We start from the raw sequence: 18,486 nt of genomic DNA, 5'->3' as shown, positions 1-18,486 counted from the left end.
CTCCGCGGCATGTGGGATCTTCCCGGACCGGGGCACGAACCCGTGTCCCCTGCATCAGCAGGCGTACTCTCAACCACTGCACCACCAGGGAAGCCCGGGATTTAAACATTTTAAATAACTTTCTCCAACAGAATAAATTGGGACTCTGATATGGTGTGTCTGAGCACTTGAACTGTGGCTAGTGTAACTGAAGAACTGAATGTTTAATTTTATTTAATTTTTATTAATTTAAATGTAAATTGTTGCATGTGGTTAGTGGCTATGGTTTGGACAGCATCGCCCCAGAGGGATGTTTTTGAGTTGCTAACATGACATTCACCTTTCTCTCACCGATGGAATTATCATCAAAGGAGAGTCTAGGGTAAGGTTAAACCATGTTCACACACATCACACATACACATCATGCACACTCTCAAAAAATGAAGAGTAAAACTGAAATCAGAACACAGTAATGGATATAAAACCAAAATTAACAAATATGATATGGAGGAGACAAGGTGACTATTATTTTCTAAAGACATGACTTGTATGTAGAAATCTCTATGGAATTAACAACAAAAACACTCTAGAAATTAATAAAAGAATTTAGTAATATGGTCAGTTTTAAGATAAAGATGGAAATTTGTGAACTTTTCTGTGTATTACCTATTCTATGAAGATCCTATGAGGTAGTTATATTAGGGTACCCCAATCATCCAGGACATGTTGAATTGCTTGGCAAATGGTATAAGAGACAGTTGTTTTGCTGTTTAGAGAAAAGAAATCACCTTATATTTTCACCTCACGGGTATTAAAGGAAGTTTCGTGTATATTAAAGAGCTAAAATAAATAAATGAGACAGCCACAGTCCAATAAACTATGAAAGTGACTATCTCTGAGGTTTAGATGGGGAAAGAGATAATAATCCAAAAAGTAGTTGAGGAAATAACTAAGCTTTGACTGCATTAAAAAAGCTTCTGGGGCTTCCCTGGTGGTGCAGTGGTTGGGAGTCCACCTGCCGATTCAGGGGACACGGGTTCGTGTCCCGGTCCGGGAAGATCCCACATGCCGCGGAGCGGCTAGGCCTGTGAGCCATGGCCACTGAGCCTGCGCGTCTGGAGCCTGTGCTCCGCAACGGGAGAGGCCACAGCAGTGAGACGCCCGCGTAATGCAAAAAAAAAAAAAAAAAAAAAAAAGCTTCTGTATATGGAGAAAAATCACAAAATTTAAAGACAACATCAGTGTTCTGTATTGCCATGTGTGTAAGAGATTCAAAACAATTTAGGAGCTTAGTGGTTAATTGGCAAAGTATGATTAAGAAACCCTTAAAATATTCAACTCTAATGGCAAGCAAAATATAAATTACATAAAAAGTACTAATTCTTGGTTATTGACGTTACTGCAGTTCAGCGAGGAGGAGATTTTTGAGTGCTGGAGATGGAATGGTAAGAGCCATTGTGCCATTCTCAGAGATCAAGAGCAATTGAAATTACTTTTACATTTAAGGAAGGGAGTGTACCAATAAGTACTAAGAACCTTGAAACAAACATACCCCTTTTCATATAAATTTAACTTCATGAAATATACTATGCACAAGACATAGACATTATGGACAATCTGAAACTGTTTCTCAAATTATAGAATATAACAGTAAACAAATTGAGTAGAACCTAATTGTCTACTATTAAGGAAATAATAAGAAAATGAAGTTTCTAGAATATAAAATAATATATATGGTATATCAATAAATATATATACATAATGGTAAATTGTGGCGTATTTAGTTATATCTGGATATTAAAATGACCTTTAACAGTGTTTTTGAGTGACACGAGTATCATCATGTTCACTGAAAAATACCAGGAAACAAAATTGCATGTAGAACATGATCTCCATTGAATATAAAGAATAAAGAGAAAAAAGATAGGAATAAAATACAGCAAAATATATTATATCTGAGTGGTGGGCTTACACATTTCTCAGGCTTATAATTTTCTGTTCTAAATTTTCTATAATGGGAGCATATTATGAATGATTAGAAAAATAATGAGATACGTAGGCGCGGACCGGCGTGTTCTTGGGATTAGAGAGCGGGACTTTCGGCTTGCGAGTGGGAACCTCTGAGTCGTGCACAGAGAAAGAACGATTTAATAATGGGTGATGTCGAGAAGGGCAAGAAGATTTTTGTTGAGAAGTGTGCCCAGTGCCATACTGTGGAAAAGGGAGGCAAGCACAAGACCAGGCCAAATCTCCGTGTTCTGTTTGGGCGAAAGACAGGACAGGCTGTCGGATTCTCTTACACAGATGCCAACAAAAACAAAGGCATCACCTCTGGGGAGAGGAGATGCTGATGGAGTATGTGGAGTATCCCAAGAAGTACATCCCTGGAACAAAAATGATCTTTGCTGGCATTAAGAAGAAGGGAGAAAGGGCAGACTTGATAGCTTATCTCAAAAAAGCTACTAATGAGTAATAGTTGGCCACTGCCTTATTTATTATGAAATGTCTCATGACTTTTTATGTGTACCATATTTAAATTGATCTCATACACTAGAATTCAGATCATGAATGGCTGATGTAATATTTCTGTCCTGATTTAAATAAGATTGGCTTGTGGCTAAATAAATATGGTCAGCTTTTTGAATTTTGATAGTAATTCTGGTTCAACAAGTACTATCACTGTTTTCCCTTTCTAAAGAGATGATTAAACTTGAATAAGGAATGTTAAACTTTTCAGGGATATGGTGAATGCCTTCTCAAACCCTATAGGAGATTGGTTTTATATTTAGATTTCTATAACTGGTTATATTAATATATTTAAATATTGAGAAGCTCCCTTCACTGTCTCATAGACCAGCAAGAGTCACCTGTGTTTCAAGTTGTGTTCATTCGCCCGTTAAGGCAAGGGCTGAAGATACACTGACAATGTCCACCTTCCCTTTTTGGCCTTAACTATGCCATTTTAATTAAAATTCTCCATCTAAAAAAAATAAAAGAAAAAAAGAAAAATAATGAAGTAAGAAGGAAAAATGGGAAGAATAAAATAAGATACAAAATCTTGGATAAGTGGCAAAAATCAGATTTTAGACTCCAACTGTGATTTTAGATAAATTAGTCTTTTTTAGTCTTTTTTATAAGATAGGATTAAAAGCTTAATAGGATTGATATGAAGAACAACAATAATGTAGGAGAGAATGCTTTGTAATTTATGAAACATTAAGAAAATGAAGATACAAAGTATTACAATGTTTGTATACATTATTTCCATTGAATGGTGTATAGTGCTTATTTCAAATAAATTACATATGTCATACATAATGGAATTGACTGGAAAACTTCGGTGTGGTCTTAGAATGTAGAATGCCAGAGGGAATATTTTTTATCTAACTTATAGAGTCCATTGTAGTTCCATGGCTGTGTGGAAATACTGTACAGGATTTCTGAAAATGATGACACGAAAAAATTTTAAGGACAGAAAAAAATGTATCATCTCCAGGTGAAATCTCTGTCTATAGTATGATAATAGTGAATTTAGAGGTGAAATTCTCAATTTCTTTTCATTTTTTCCCCTTATCTCTGCCAATTCAACCCTCTTATCATACCAAAGTGATTTGATTACTGTATTATATTTTGCACCTGTCATAGTCCCTGTAATCATTTCTAAACATCAAGGGTAAAAGTGGGACCTTTTTAAAAAACGTGGTGTCTCTTTGTCACCTTTTTACTTCCCAAGGCAGTAGTGGGCCATGTGTAGTAGAAATAATGAAATTGGAAGGTACTTCAGTTGAATAACTTAAGAAAATGGGGTGTCAAAATCTGAAAGAAAAGTTACATATAGAATGTAGTTCATTAAGAAAAAAATGTAAAAAACTATATGAAGCTTTCTGATAATGACTTAATACACAAAAATATAGATTGGTGAGATCTGTGGATATACCTCTATGGTAAGAATATAAATTACATTTTAGAGTACAGACATAGCCAATTAAGGGTTAGGATTTTATTTGTAGAGCCATACATATTCAGTGAGAGCTGTTACATTTGGTGATTATTCTAAAGATAAACTACCAGGGCATTATATCTCTAAAATCTATTCCTTTTTGCTCAGCTTTGTCACGTGTTAGGAATTCTGTCACTAGATGGTGATGTTGAGTTGCACAGTTTATATTCTTGGCTTTTTTTCTGGTGCGTGTAATAGTAATTGCAGGTGTACCATAAACCCAGCTATGTATCCAGAGTTAAACTGAAAGTATAACTATGTAAATTAGGAAAATAATTTTAAGAGATACAGTACATTTTAAATATCATTTAAGTTGAAAGGTAAAAATCCTTTAAAGCTATTGCTTTACTTTAGACTTCGAGAGGTAGAAGGAATATAAATAGCAATCTAAACTTTTCATTGAAAGAGTGAGGTCTGAAGAGAGATTCAAAGACATTAAAAAGAAGTATTTTTCAGTTTTTCCTTCTAGATGTGTTAGTTTATAAAGTACAACTTTAATTTCATTCCTCTGTCAATATCTAGTGGTACTGAGGCTGTTTGCCATCTGATCTAAGGGATGTGTTACTCCTGGTACCTACATATTGTTTTAGTTGCTTATTGTTTTAGTTATATTAATTTTGCATCCCTTGCTAAGCATAATGGTTAAACTACACTGGTATTTCTTTAACTGGTACTTCTACATGAATTGAAGTAAAAGACTGTCTCTATGAGTAATTTGGCCATCTGAATAAGACTTGAAGATAAGAATATTATCACTATGCTACTTAACCTTACACTTGTAGATGTTTGTGTGTGTATGTGTATATATATATATTATATGCAGAAATGTGTGTTTGTATATATATATATGTCCATATATATGTACTCTATCTCTATTAATTTCTATCTTTATTTTTATCTCTATATGAATCTCCCTGTCCCAGTCAAGGAAATCTTGCAGTTTGACAGCATTTGAAGTTTGGAGATCCATTTGCTTTTTAGACATATCTGTTAGAATTACAGTTTTATGCACAACTTTCAATGAAATTCTTTTATGATGGTAAAAAAAGATGAGGGGGAAGAGAAGGCAACCTAAATATTTATGAATAGTGAATTGAATAAGTAGTTTAGAAAACAAATCTAAGGCATGAGAAAATTTGAAGTGGTGTTGAAGAGAAGTATAAAATAAGTAAAATGAGAAATTATTAAAATATTTCTAATGAAATCAGCAGGTTGTTTAATGGTATGAAAAGTAAACACAAATTGTTTAAAATCCTGAATATGTTATATAATGATCAGTGATTACATATTCAATATTAGTAACATATTTTTGTTTTCAAAGTTTACAAAAATAAAGGTAATTATAAATGCCCATGTGTGTGTATGTGTGTGTTTTAACTACATGCAAAGTTTGACCTGTGAAATTGGATGCAGAAGCAATGTGTAAGCTTTCTATTTCAATCACATTTCTTGATCCTATAATAATTATACTTCTCCAAGTTTTTTTTTTCGCTAAATGGATCAGCAGGAATCTCTGGAAGACACACCCCACCCTCCGCCCCCAGTAAGCAGGTTACAAGAGTATCCTCTTTTCTTCCATGCAGAGGAGAATATCTTGTCTTTATCACTTCTGTTAGAGAGAGGCACACACTCTACTATGCACATAAGCACATGTGTCTATGGTTTCTGTCACCTAACATAGAAAGAGGGCAACCAGGCTGAATATCGTCAAATTTTATAAAATATAAAGACAAAAGCACACCATCACTTTTTCTAGATAATGATGTGATGGAACTACTTTAATAACACTATTGAAATGCAGCTTAGAAAAGGTAGGTTAAGCATTAGGAGAATGATTAATTATGTAAAAATATATGTAATTAATTGCATTTGATTATATATTCCGTGTAATTAAGTTAATGTAATTTGTGTACTACGAATACATATGTATACACACAGTTTACACATATGTGTGCAAATGTGCACACGTGTATGCACACACACATACATTTGGTATTATCTGTTTACTGCATAACTTACGAATGTTACTTTCATTCATGTCAGGGATGAGTGAAAGCAAGATTTGTCATTCAGTTTCAAATGGGCCAAAGATAATTTAATTTTTTCACCATTCATGGGAAGTAGAAGAAAAGTTCTATATTAATTTTCACTAATGTTTAATAAAACCAAATATATACCTAATACTTGTGGATTATTTATGGATTTGGTAGCAATTGGCATATATGAATTAGGAGCTATGTTAATTTACTGTTTTCCTCTACTTTGAACTTTTTTTTTTTTTTAATTAAGTTATTTATTTATTTTTGGCTGTGTTGGGTCTTCGTTTCTGTGTGAGGGCTTTCTCCAGTTGCGGTGAGCGGGGGCCTCTCCCGTTGCGGAGCACAGGCTCCAGACGCGCAGGCTCAGTAGTTGTGGCACACGGGCTTAGTTGTTCTGCGGCATGTGGGATCTTCCCAGACCAGGGCTCGAACCCGTGTCTCCTGCATTGGCAGGCAGACTCCCAACCACTGTGCCACCAGGGAAGCCCTCTACTTTGAACTTTAATTAGAACTTGAGTGTGAGAAATGATTGCATACTTGCTAATTATAAATTTTGGGAAACAACAGCACAAGTAAATCAGGCATGACTTGATACAGTTATATACTTATAAAATGCATTATCATATTCATTAATCTGAGCATTGGCTCTTTCAACCTGGTGCCCACTGTGTAACTAGACAATATTTTCTTAAAAGAAATATTTACAGAAAAAAATCAAATTAATATTGTAACTGCTATTTTATGACAACTTGATACATTTAGAATGATAAAACCAAAACAGAAAATATGTATTATTATATTAGAAGTTACTATTTAAAACAACAACATTAGCAACAACATAAATAAATAGTACTTAACTAAGGTAAAAAAAAAAATTGCATTTTTCCCTTCGTAGCAAAAGATTGTGGGTTAAAGACTACAGAGAAAGGGTACAGCTTTTGTTTTGCTACCAAAGAAAAGTACAGAGCTGTCTTACTCTAGAATGCTTATCATTTTAGATACAGACTTTGAATGAGCAGCTAATAGCTAAAATTATTTAGGAGATAAAAATTGGTACTGTGAGGATTAGCTTTAATTTTAAGTATCCATAATTGAAGTGCCCCATTATGATTTTAATGTTATGATAATCTTGTTAACAAGCTGTTGTGTATATACTATCATATTTTAATGTAGTTACAAAGCTTAAGTAAACCATAAAGTAAATTGCTTTTTGAATCAGGCTTTTACAAGTGGAAAATTAGTGGTTTACATGTTTTGAATATGTATTTTGTAATTATATTTGGCATTTTCTACAATTTAAGAAGAATAATAGAATGGGTTTATAGATAATTCATTATTGTTTATAAGTACATTGGTATATTTTGTTATTGCTCATTCTAATTAATTTAGGTTCATTCCACATATAACACAATAGCTGATTCTATTTTTTTTCTGTAATAGTCTTCTCTTCTAGAAGATGTACATTGCAGTTTAGTTTTTCTATTTACCATTTCTCATATATCAGCACACTACATTTAAAAGAAGATTTCTACCCTTTCTTATCTATTATTTCTACAGGTTATTGTGATGTATACTGAATTCTATCCATCGAGAGTGTTTGTGTTTACTCTATTTTTTGGGAAGAAAACATGTGTCCCATTCTGACAATTGGTGAAGATAGCTAACTGGTTAGATTTACTTTTTCTGAATTTGTTGCTTAAATAAACAGAATATGGTAATTTGATAGTCTAAAGCAGAAGTAAGCAAGCAGTTTATGTAGAAGTCTGGATAGTATCTTCAGCTTTCTGGGTCATATGGTCTCTAATTGGAACTATTCAGTTGTGCTGGTATAGTGCAAATGCACCCACATAGACAATATGTCATCCAACGGGTGTGGCTGCATTGTTGTGGCTGTGTTCTAATGAAATTTTATTTATGGAAATTGGCAGCCAGCTGGATTTGTCCCATGGGTCATAGTTCACTGACCCCTCGTTAAGAGCAAACTTGACATAAACCAATTAAAATAAATTTCAAGGAATTGTTTGGTACATATATTATGAATTTGTGATTTTCTCTGATTAATAGTAAAAATACTATGAAGCTCTTCCACTGTTATTAATAAGTGTGACTTAGAACATTTACTGAGGTGTCATATCTCCTAGTTTCTGGGCTGTTCCTTGAAATTGAATAAGTTACATTTCCTAGATTACTCATGCAAGTGAACAGACATGATTAAGAATTAAATCGTCAGTTGCAATTGTAAAGTCACCAGTATGCAGGCAACTTGAGGTATCCATGTCAATGCCACTGAATCAGTTAGCATTAATCTGTTATGCTTGTGGTTGAAGAACCATGTACATTATGAAACAGTATAATGTTACTCTTTGGTTTGACACTAGTTAACCACAATGAGGTACCTATGAAAATTCAACGTTGTGATATTATACTTTATCAATTATTTTTATAAATGGATGAAGAATCATGGCATCTACTAAAGTACATACATGATAGCTATATTTATTGGAAAATATTCATTGTGATGTGTTTTTTGTCTATTTTTTTGTACCCATGAGACTCTCTGAGGAATTGCCTCTATTTTAAAATTTAATCAGTCAGTATTTACTTAATAAATCAGTTAATCATGAATAAATATTTTTTCTTCTAGTGCACAAAGAAGTATTTTCTAGGATTCAATGAGAGGCCATATGGGATACTCTGTACTCTTTAAAAAAATGCTCCTGATGTTTAAATTTCAACCTTCCTAATATCTTCCAAGAAACCTCCTAAGAAATTTAGTTAATTTAGTACATGTCCTAACTTTTAGCCCTATAGTTCTCTCCCATTTTAAGGGCCATTACTTTGGCTGGCAAATAGAAGAAACAATAGTAGTCATTTTATTTAGAAGTCTTCCATAACATCAACTTCCATCAAGTTTTAGTGGAAATGGGTATCTGTCGTTGGACGTCATAGGTGATACTTTTAGTCGATATCTGTGCTGTGTTTACAAACCAGTTATCCTGCCAGTATCTCCCTCTATCTTTGAGGAAAGTTTAGAGCAATCTTTCTTTTTTTTTTTTAGATAGGTAAGAAAAATGATTTACAATAAGGTTAAATTACTTACTGGTATTATATTTGTCATTGTCATATTTTTCCTTCATATTTCATTTCTTCCTTCATCCCCTTAGATGTTGCTTATAATTTCATATTCTGTAAGGGAATATTGCTTGAGACATTTCTCACCCAGGGCTAAGAACTGTGTTGAAATTTAAACAGTTTGGATGAAAAAGCTGTTTGAGGAATCAGATTTTTTCTTTTTAATAGTGAAACAAGGTTAAGTAATTTTTTCTTTGTAAAGAAATAAATTACTAGTTTTGACATATAATTATAGTTAAATGATTGCATATGAGTAAAATATATTAAATAATTAAAAAGCATTGAGTAGCAAGTTTGAGCCAGTTAGAACCATTAATTGAAGCCTGAGAATCATTGCTTAGGTTCAGTCATTCCATTAAAATGAAAGTCTATTTTTATTTGGTAGTAATACAAGACTTGTCTTGCAATTCATATTTCTTCAGGATTATTCTGCTCACTTGAAATTTTTATAGAATTGATTGTTTTTTCAGCACTTCCACCAAAATATTTACCTGCTTTTAAGGGTCATGACAAATATTTTTGTCACATATATTTCTATAGATGATATAGTTATTCCAGAAAGATATCTTGACTGTATCAATACTAATACATACTATTTGCAATCTATAAATATATGAGCAAGCTTAAGATTATCTAAACATGCTAAATTATTGTATGCCTCTTATTATTTATTATTTTTATCTGCTTATATGTAACAGTAAATACATTTTATATATGATGTTGCATAGAAGTATATTTACACAAATTTCCAAACAGTCTATTTAGGATATGAATAAATTCCTTAACTAAGTTTTATATTTTATATCCTCATAAGTATGTAACATGGTAGATTATTTGGACTTTATATAATTGAATATTACTCAGCCATAAAAGAATGTAATAATGCCATTTGCAGCAACATGGATAGACCTAGAGATTATCATCCTAAGTGAAGTAAGCCAGACGGGGAAAGACAAATATCATATGATATCGCTTATATGTGGAATCTAAGAGGAAAAAAAAGACACAAATGAACTTATTTCCAAAACAGAAAGAGACTCACAGACATAGAAAACAAACTTATGGATACCAAAGGGGAAAGGGAGGTGGTGGGAGGGATAAATTAGGAATCTGGAATTAACATATACACAGTCCTATGTATAAAATAGATAACCAACAAGGACCTACTGTATAGCACAGGAAACTATCAATATAGTCAATATTTTGTAATAACCTATAAGGGAAAAGAATCTAAAAACAATTTATATATATATATATATATATATATATATATATATATATAACTGAATTGCTGTGCTGTACACTGGAAACTTACATGATATAGTAACTCAACTATACTTCAATAAAAAAAAATTTTAATAAATAAAAAGATCATGGATGCATACATCATTATTTTAAATAACAAAAAAGAAAAAAAGACCCAAATAAAAAGATCTATCTGACAAGATTCAGAACAAAGCAAGAATGTCCACTCTTAACACTCCTTTTTAATACCATATTGGAAGTCCTAACTAATGCATAAAACGAGAAAAGGAAATAAAAGGTATACAGATTGAGAAGGTAGAAATAAAACTCTATTTGTTCACAGATGACATGATTGTCTATGTGGAAAATCTGAAAAATATTGACAAAAAACCCTCCCAGAATACTGACAAAAAAACCTCCTGGTATATAATAAGCATTATATCAAGGTTGCAAGATACATGGTTAATAAACAAAAATCAATTGTTTTCCTCATACCAACAATGAGCAATTGGAATGTGAAATTCAAAACACATTATGATTTACATTAGCAACCCCCAAAATGAAATACTTAGGTATAAATCTAACAAAATATATGTAAGATCTATATGAAGAAAACTATTAAACTCCAATGGACAAAATCAAAGAAAAACTAAATAAATGGAGAGATTCCATGTTCCTTGACAGGAAGTCTCAGTTTTCTTAAGATATCAGTTCTTCCCAAGTTGATCTTTAGCTTCAATACAATCCTAGTCAAAATCCTAGCAAGTTATTTTGTGGATATTGACAAACTGTTTCTAAAGTTTATGCAGAGAGGTAAAAGATCCAGAATAGCCAGTACAATATTGAAGGAGAAGAACAAAGTCAGAGAATTTACACTACCCAATTTTAAGACATTCTAGCTATAATATTGTGGTGTAGTATTGGCTATAGAGCAGACAGATAAATGGAACAGAATAGGTAGCCCAGAAACAGACCCATACAAATATAGTCAACTCATCTTTGACCAAGGATCAAAGGCAATATGATGGATATCGGATAGTCTTTTCAATAAATGGGGCTGGAACAACTGGACATCCACGTGCATAAAAATGAATATAAACACAGACCTTACAGCCTTCACAAAAATTAAATCAAAGTGGATCATAGACTTAAATGTAGAATGCAAAAGTAGAAAATTCCCAGAACATAGGAGAAAGCATAGATGATCTTGAGTCACTGATAACTTTTAAATCCAATACCAAGGCATGATCTGTGAAAGAAAGGTTGATAACCTGGACCTCATTAAAATTAAAAATTTTCTCTGCAAAGACACTGCCAACAGAATAAGAAGACAAGTCACATACTGGGAAAATATTTTCAAAATACATATTGGATAAAGGACTTTTACTCAAAATATACAATGAACTCTTAAAACTCAATGATAATAAAACAAGCAACCTGATTAAAAAATGGGCAAAAGATCTGAACATTTTAGTGACCCTAAAGTACACTATGGACTTTGGGTGATCAAGACGTGTCAATGTTGATTTATCAATTGTAAAAGATTATGGCCAGAAAATAAAATCTCTATGATTTTAATATTTTCAAAGTTGATTTCTATCTCAGCATATGGTTTATGCCTAGTGAATATTTCATGTTGACTTGACAAGAAGGTTTATTCTGCAATTGTTGGGTGTAGTGTCCTATAAATGTCACTTAGAGACAGTTGATAGTGTTATCTAGATCTTCAGTATCCTTACTGATTTTTATTTATTTAAATATTTATTTTTTTCTGAGAGAGGGTTGTTAAACTCTTCAAGTATGATTTGAGATTTGTCAGTTTTCTTCTTTTGTTTCTAACAGTTTTTATTTCATGCCCCATTCCCTCTTCCCTTTTTTTTTTTTCTGTTTGCCTTTTAGAACTTTAGTCTCTATAAGCCTCCCACACAGCACTAGAATTCTGCATATATCCAGCAGGGAGACAGACGTGTTTGTCCTTTTAATGTTCCACTTACAGCACCCCTTCCCTTGTGCCAATGATCACTAAAAGTTTTGGTAATTTCTCCTCACCTTATCTTGAGAACATTCTCCCTTCTCAAGAACTTCAGTTTGTGTAATTTTCCTTGCTTTTTCAGATCTCTGATGCCTCTGAAAATGTTTGTGGTTTATTCAGCTTTTTCTAGTTTTTGGCAATTAGAGCATCGATTGACCTACTGTGACCTACTACATTCTGTATAGAAGTTGAAGTCCCTCTCTGTCTACCTTAACACATTGTGTTGGTTATTAAATTTATGTACTGGTTGAATATAAGCAATTACATGTCATTATAACTTTAGAGAAAAACAAATGTTGTTTTTCTTTTGTTTGTTTTATTCATTTCAAGCAGAATATTTTTTCTTTTAATTAAAAACATTTTCTTTTATATTGGCGTACAGTTGATTTACAATGTTATGTTAGTTTCAGGCGTACGGCAAAGTGATTCAGTTATACATATACATATTATCTATTCTTTTTCAGATTCTTTTCCCATTTAGGATATTACAGAATATCCTTATCCTAAAATAATATCCTAATAATAGTAGAGTTCCCTGTGCCATACAGTAGGTCCTTGTTGATTATCTATTTTATATTTTGTAGTGTGTACATGTCAACTCCAAATTTCTAATTTATCCCTTCCCCACCCCCACCTTTCCCCTTTGGTAAGCATAAGTTTGTTTCTGAAGTCTGTGAGACTGTTTCTGTTTTGTAGATAAATTCACTTGTATCCTTTTTTTAAAATTCCACATATAAGGGATATCATATGATATTTGTCTTTCTCTGTCTGACTTACTTCACTTAGTATGATAATCTCTAGGTCCATCCATGTTGCTATAAATGGCATTATTTCATTCTTTTTTATGGCTGAGTAATATTCCATTGTGTATATATACATATGTATATATACACATATATATGTATATACATATATCTTATATGTATATCTTTTTTAACATCTTTATTGGAGTATAATAGCTTTACAATGTTGTGTTAGTTTCTGCTGTATAACAAAGTGAATCAGCTATATGTATACATATATCCCCATAGCCCTCTTGTGTCTCCTTCCCTCAAGCAGAATATTTAATCCACTTTTTTTTTCCTATTCTCTCTAAAATATTTTTCCTCTTGGGTCCTGTTCTCACTTTGCATTCATGCCTTTAGTGATCGCACCTCCTTATTTTGCCTTTATTCGTAGTCTGTGTGTTAGTTATTGTCTCTTAAATCTGTATTATCTGCCACATCACTTTCTTGAACCCCAGACCCAAAGCTCTAAATGCTTATTTGACATTTGCATGTTTGTCATGCAAAACTCAGCTTCCTTAAACCAAAATTAATTTGCTTTACCTTTCAATTGGTCAGTCTTCTATCCTTCCAGAGTTTTAATTTTGGCTCTGTCCCTTGGACTGACTGTAATTTTTAGTAAGCTTCTTAACATCTATGAGCCTTATTTTTCAAAACATTTTTAATTTATATTTCATTTAATGAATCGAAATAGAGCCCCAGGTCATTGCTTGTTTTAACAGAATATTTTAGCAAGTGTCAAGTTAGTGTTTATTTTTTCAAAACCAAAATAATATACATGCAGGTTATCCCAAATATAAATGAAGTATTTCACTACTTTGATAAGAATTAGTTATTAATTGGTCTTGTCAACTCAGTTCAGTGCTCAAAAGTGTAGGTTTACAAATCCTAAGAGACAAAGCTTAATTGTTTGTTTTTTACGGTACGCGGGCCTCTCACCGTTGCGGTCCCTCCCACCGCGGAACACAGGCTCCGGAAGCGTAGGCCCATCGGCCATGGCTTACGGGCCCAGCCGCTCCGCCGCATGTGGGATCCTCCCGGACCGGGCCACGAACCCGCGTCCCCTGCATTGGCAGGTGGACTCTCAACCACTGCGCCACCAGGGAAGCCTGCTTAATTGGCTTTAATACGGCTTTTTATATGACCACTTAAGCACTTACTTTTCCTAAAGTGACTGTTTTTACAACTAGAATATGCAACCTGTTATCTTCTAATTTCTTTAATTCCCTCTTCTTTATTCAGGAGAGAGTTCTGTATCACTGAGTATGCTACACCTGGGTGAACACAATCAAATGCCATAGACTTTGGTCTAGGAAGAGAAATATCAATGAGATTCTGTAGGGATAGATAATGTCAAAGACACATTGTAGGATGTGTCTAATTAAGGTTTTATGAAATAAATGCATTTATGTATTTTTCTTAATGAATTTTTGTAACATGTTAAAATCCTCTGAAATAGTGAGTTTTGGGACAGAGCTTTAGGACATGATACCGTAGGATGTAATTTGCAAAATTATATTTAGTTCCTTTTTATTTTTCGTTACTATTATATTCACAAGTGCCTGTTCCTGAAGAAATTCTATGTGTGCTTTTATATAAAATAAAGTTTTTTGGTATCCTTATAATCTGATCCTCAGTAAGTGCTGATAGTACTTAAGAAACAGGTGGTATTTATATAGAGCTCCAAATTAGATGTTATACACCATTATATGCACCCCTTCCCCCCCCCAAAGATGTCTGCATTAAATGAGAATTATGGTTAAAAAAACCATTTAGCCTATTAACAAGTTTGTTTTTTCTCTAAATGGAATGTGATAAGACTTTTCATTATTCACTAGAAATAACATTTTATTGCTGTTAGCACAACTGTTCATAAAGCTACTCCAGCTTAAAAACCTTTTAAATGAATTTTTTACTTCAGTGACAAAATTCTCTTTAAAAGTGGTCTTAGCATGTGGAATCCAGGGAGAGATGGAGTGGACTTATCAAGCATTTTCTAAAGATCGTTTTTAATTCTTCTATGAAGATATTAGCACTTTCATAAAAGTTATTTATTTTGACAAAATTAATCATGGAACACATAATATATAAGCATCACTGAATATAACCCTAAATGATAGTCTCCAGATATAAATTTCAAGACTACTTTGTATACAAGGAGACTTTGCTTTTTAGCCTTATTTTAGTTAATAATTGAAAGGAAAAAAACAACAACTTTGTAATCTTTGAATAGTAAGATATATGGTGTTGCTCATTTAAAACATTTGGAGAAGACATATTTTTTTTCAGAATGCTTCTTATCTCTCTATCTGTGTAGTCGCATTTTATAGATACTTGGATATAAGTATGTGTGCCCATATTTCCATTGTCAAAAAATACATTCAATCATATTATTAGGAGCATTTGCCATTACAAGTAGTTCTAACACACCTTTTGATTAATATCTTTAAATTTTTTTGTCATTATTTTTATCCCTCATATAAAATAATAATTCAGAAATCCTTATGTTGTATATAAAGGAAGAGCATGAAACAAGATTATTATAGTAACTCAGTGATATAAAGAAGAGTATTTCCTGTAGGGTAGTCCAATTACAAAATAGTAAAACAGTAACAAAACAAAATAAAGTGTTTTTTCTATTTGTTTCAGTAAGTTTAGCACAGCAGGAATTGTAGCATTCCTCCTGGCTGGTGTGTCAAATCTGCAGTTTGAAACATAACTGCAAATAGATATTTTAAAGACACTGTATATAAGCTAATAACCTTAGCCATATAAATGAGATAATTATACAGCATTTAATATATTTAATTTGATTTTATTGTAATAATTTCATACCTTCGGTTTGAGAAAATAATGTGTTTATTTGAAAAGAATAATAAACTAGTATGTTGAAGACATGTAAGAACAAAACTTTGAATCATTTAAACACTGCTTTTGCCTGTATCAAGTTTTTTGCAGATGTCTTTTTACTTTACTATATCTTGATAAGCCAGTTCAGTTTAGTTTGAGAAAAAAAATGTTACTGGTGGGGTAAATCAAACAACAACAACCATAAGGAAAAAAAAAAAAAGAAAAACTGATATAGGATCCTATAGAATTTTTGAAGAAAAAACCTGAAGCCATTTCAGGGCCATACCTTGGACTATAGCCTGAGAGGGATAAATATGTTCATTATATAGATTTGTAGACATGTAAAACATATATTTTTTAATGGTAAAAGTTCTAGATTTCAGAAAGATCAGTCAAGGCATGAAGGATAAGTAAGACGGCTCTGACGTCTGCACTAAAGAGAATAAGGTCCCTAAATTCAGGATCTCACATAGTGAGTCTTGCAAAGATTAAGCTGGGAGTCTTGGTAACAGAAATATCTGAGGAATGTATCTGGGACACCCAAAGGGCAACAAATGGTACTTTGAGTAGTAGAAATTGCTTCTGACTCAGTGGTTTCTTGTATGTTTCTTCAAGTTCAAAGTTCTTACTGGAGCATGGATGGCCCTGAACCTGTGTGAGAATGTGCTTAGTGGTTCCTGGTAGCATGGCACGTTGTATGTAAATGTGGAGACTGTAAAATGAGTTTAGACAGAAACTTTTAGTCTTGCCCTCTGACATTTAAGCAGTTTCTTATTTAGGCAGAGGAAAGATTTGTCTTAATTAAGGCTTATGTTCATAATTAAATAGTTTTAAAAACCTGAAAGAATTCACTAAGAGCCAACTGTCAGAATTGTGCTGTATCTAACTACAAATTTATCTGGAAGGCGTTTCACTGCCAACCTTTTGGAATAAGTAATCTAAACAGTGTGACTCCATGTCTCTACCTTTCAGTCATACCTCTACCCACTACAATCCGGCTTCTTTGCATCTCTTTTTCTATTAAGCATAGTGCCCTTTCTTTACAAAGTAAAAGCTCAACTCACATACTGATATATTTTACTTTGACTTATTTTATTATTTGTATCCTGCTTACTTCTAAAATAAATTAAAAGAGGATCTGTTTGCATGAAGATAAGACACTACTATTCAAATAATAAAATAAATCATGTTTAACATTTATTGCAAAGTAGTAAACAATTAAGAAAGGCATAAGAAATTTTAAAAAAATGTTAGACAGTGAAAAGTCAATATACATGACTGAAAATTTGATTAGAGAGGGAGGAGGCAAACCATAAAAAGTTTCACAGAACACAGGAGTTTGCCATTCTCTATGCCCTTTGCTTCCTCTCAGTCTTCAGTTCTCTCTGAAGAACTGAAATCTTACCTTCTTAGAGACACCTTCCTTGGCTGCTATCTAAACATAACCCAAGTTACATCATCAACGTTTCTTATTCATTTTTCCTAATTTATGTTTCTCCTGAGAATTCACAGCTATCTAATATACTGTCTATATTACTTGTTTATATTTAATGTAACTCCCTCAGTAGAATAAAGCTGTGTGAAGGCAGGAAGTTTTGTGTGTTTGTTCAATGTACATCCCTACCATTTAGAATTGTTCCTGGGGCATGACAAATATTCACTATGTATCTGTTGAATGAACAATGAAGGAATTAATAATTATATTTGACATACATGCCCAAAGATAAGGACAGAGATGGGTTGTAGTGTGGAGATCTGAGAATGCAGGACATAAAGATGATAAGTATGGAGATATAATTGAAGCCATGGAAATGAGTGTAGAATGAGACAAAAGACCACAGTAGAATCTTGAAGAACTCCAGTATTAACAATTATTTAGGAAAGGAATGGGAAAACACAAATGAAAACAAAGGAGACTGGGGAATGACCAAAAAAGCAAGGGGAAAATATACTATTTTTAAAGTTGAAAGAAAGAGAGTGCTTTAACAGGGAGAGAGTAGACAACTTTATTGAATGCTTCTGAAAGACTAAGTAAGAGGAGATCTGAAAACGTATTCTCTGGAGTGAATGGCGTGGACATACTTAGTAACATGAATGTATCCATGGAGAAGTAGGAGCAGAAAGTAGACCGGAATAGCCTGTGGAATGAATGAATAAATAAGTAGACAGGAAGAAAATGGGGATGATCAGTATAGACAACAAACTTCTTTCTACTTTCTGGCTGTTCATAGGAGGAAGGAGATGTAGGATTCAGAGAAGAATGTTATTACATTGGAGTGACTAAAAATAATTAGATGCTAATAAGGAGGTTCTAGGAGATGAAAGGAGAAGAGGTGAAAATTGAAAGCATGTGACTTTAGAGACAGTAGAAGGAGATGGAACCATTTACATTTGTGGGGATTCACCTTTGATAGGAAGAGGACC

General features: G+C 32.9%; 1 protein-coding gene and 1 pseudogene across 1 annotated transcript in view; both read left to right on the top strand.

The window, feature by feature from the left end:
- DPYD (dihydropyrimidine dehydrogenase) overlaps positions 1-18,486 on the top strand; it is an 809,439-nt gene that overhangs the window by 116,910 nt on the left and 674,043 nt on the right. The window lies entirely within an intron of this gene.
- Positions 35-10,305, top strand: LOC132434394 (cytochrome c-like; annotated as a pseudogene).

This window comes from Delphinus delphis, chromosome 1 (genome assembly GCF_949987515.2).
Source record: "Delphinus delphis chromosome 1, mDelDel1.2, whole genome shotgun sequence".
NCBI classification, from domain to species: Eukaryota; Metazoa; Chordata; class Mammalia; order Artiodactyla; family Delphinidae; genus Delphinus; species Delphinus delphis.
The sequence above is the reverse complement of the archived record's forward strand: the minus strand, read 5'-3'. Positions and strand labels throughout refer to the sequence as shown.